The sequence below is a fragment of the Alligator sinensis genome, unplaced genomic scaffold (genome assembly GCF_000455745.1).
Source record: "Alligator sinensis unplaced genomic scaffold, ASM45574v1 scaffold675_1, whole genome shotgun sequence".
Classification (NCBI taxonomy): Eukaryota; Metazoa; Chordata; order Crocodylia; family Alligatoridae; genus Alligator; species Alligator sinensis.
This window is the reverse complement of record NW_005842594.1, coordinates 33,578-36,385: the sequence shown is the minus strand read 5'-3', so window position 1 is coordinate 36,385 and position 2,808 is coordinate 33,578.

The window sequence follows — 2,808 nt, the reverse complement described above, 5'->3', positions numbered from 1 at the left end:
CATGGTGAATCCTGTGCCACTCCTCCTCTCCCACTGTGTGGTCTGGCTGAGCAAGCCAGGTGAGTGCTTCCCCCATCCTTGTGTGTGTGTCTCCCTTTCCCCAGCCCTGGCCCACACCAAGCCCCTTGAAGAGCCCCAACCCCCAGCTCTAGCTCCCCCACCCCCACACGTGGCCCCTCCCCAAACTTTCCTTCCCCTGCTGCCTCAGCACAAGCTAGCCTCGGCCCCCACTGCTACACCCCTCCCCCCAGCCCGTAGTTCAGCCAAGAGGGGGCACCTGCCCCAGACCTCCTGACCCCTGCAGCCCCTGACCAAGAGACAGGGAAGCCCAGAACCTCCCCTTCCCACCCCATGCTATCCCCAGCCCCACTTTGAGCTATGGCAGGGCACAAACCCCTGAGGGGGCCATCACCCCAGCAGCCCCCAACACGGGCTGAAAAGGAGCCAGCAGGGCCAGGGGTATCCCTCTGGCCAGGCTCCCCCTGGGGGGGGGGGAGGCGACCCACTCACAAAGGACCCCAGGAAGGGGCAAATGGAAGGGCTCCTTAGGGACCTCCTCCACACCTTGGGGTGGGAAAGGCAGAGGACTTGCCCTGAAGCCCAAACCACTGGCACCTGAGGGGGACCAGGTGCACTGCATCTGGCAGTACCATAACTACTCAGCCTGTCCTTGGCCCTGACAAGCCAGCTTCTCACCAGGGGAGCCACAGCTATGCTCAAGTGGCTGCGGGGTGGCCCACAGCCTTGAAGCCTGGGCCCTCTACTGCCATTGCCCCTTCTAGCTTGGGCATCAGGGCTCCCTTCCCAGACCTCACCTACAGGCATGGGGTGAGGTGCTGGCTACTTGAGCAGGAGAACCCACACTTTGAAAACTACATGTGGGCCCTGGCTTGGGTGGTGGGGGCCCCCAAGATTGTGGCAGCCTCCTGGTTCCATGACAAGAGGGTCTTATTCCTGGCCATGGAGGCCGCTGTGCAGAAGGCACTTGAACAGAGGCTTGTAGTGGAGGGCAAATACATCGCCCTTGAACCCCTAGAGGAGCTGGGGACCCAAGTGGTCCTAAGCTCCATTCTTCCCTATGTCCCTAACTTGGCCCTGCTGTTCCAGATCTTGGGGATGGACATCTCCCTGGTCACTCCCCTCTCGTTGGGGTGCTAGGACATGTGCTCCTTCCAGCTCATGATCCAGCTGGCAGTGGGGGTGAGGGCAGAGGTTGAGGGGTCCCTTACAGTCCCCTTCCAGGGGACTCTTGTGCACATGTTCTGTATGGTGGAGGAGCTAAGATGCTTCTGGTGCCATGTCCCAGGGCACCTGTACCTGGAGTGCCCCCTAGCCCAGCCAAGGGGGGCACCAAAGGCCCCCACTGGAGAGAGGGGTACCCTCACCACCAGCACCCCTGGTGCCCCAGCTACAGTACCCCTGTGAGCTCAGGGGACCCCACTCCTCAGCCCCTGGTGGGGTCCCAGGGTAGGAGGCAACAGGCAGGTGAGGGGAGGGAGCAGGACATCTCCACTCCTGACCTCACCACTGCTGCAAATAACCCTCCCCACCACTCTCTCCCTCCGGAGCTGACCCATCTGAGGACCACCCCATGGCTGAGTGGATGCTGGGTTGTGCACAGCCACCAAGGCCAAGAGGAAAGCCCAGGTGCATCTTGGGTCCTCTGAGGTGGAGGATTCTCCCACTCAAGATGACCAAGAGGGGCCAGAGCTAAAGAAGATCCCTGTGACCCCCCAAGCTGCACCAGGTAACCTGCCCCCAGGGAAGATCAAGAGGTTTGCTCCTGTGGAGGAGGTTCCAGGATAGCCAGGTGGTCCCAGAGAGGAACCCATGGATAACCTGCCCCCCAACACTGAGCACTGAGGTGGGGGTCTTGGTCACCCTGGGGGTGGGTCCGGTGACAGAGCACTTCCCCTCTGACCACCTGTGGGAGGTGAGAGCCCTGGGTCTCACACCAGTGAGCCCTGAAAGGGAAAAGCTTCTTCCCCAAGGCTCCAGGAGGGCATGAAAGCCACCCTGGTGCCCAATGCATTTCTTCCAGCCCCCCTGAACACACCCATGACATCCCCTCAGCCCTTGTCCTGTGGTCCTGACACAGAGGGGGTCAAGGCAGTGTCTTCTGACCAGCAGAATACCCTGTGGGCGACTCAGCACAGACCCCCTCAGTGTGCTGCCCTGCCATCCCCTGAGCTGAGCCCACCCCCACCACAAGGGACTACACTGCTCCCTCTGCCAGGGTTGGGGGACTCAGTGAACCAGTTAATTCAGAAAGCTCTCCAGCAAAGCAGAAGTGGAGCATATTCTCTCCCCCTGCCCCAGTAGTCAGGCAGAGCCTGATGAACCCCAGGGCCAGGAAAAGGATGAGCAGGGGGCTTCAGGCTCCACAGAGCCCATGGACCTCTTGGTCCAGGTGGTCTCCAGGGAAGAGCTATTCCAGTTCCTGGAGAAGGGGAGCATGCAGCGCTCCATGAACAAGATGCAGCTTACCCTGGACCACTGCGGGGATTTCCACCATGTCCTCAACAGTATGAGGGTGCTGGTGGGGGAAGGCAAGGTGACCATGCAGTGCAATGCCTGGACCTACAAAGGGGCCTGCAGCTTCTGCGATGCCCTCTACATTCATGGGAGGGCAGTGGGGCTGCTGCTGGGTACCAGGTTGGGCGCTGCTGTGCATGAGGCCCCTGCCAAGCTGGCTGACCACCCCACCCCGACCCAGCAATGACGTGTCTCAAGATTGTGACCCTCAGTGTCTGTGGCTGTAGGATGGGTCTCCACAGGTGCTGGGTGCTCTCCTTCCTTCAGGATGGG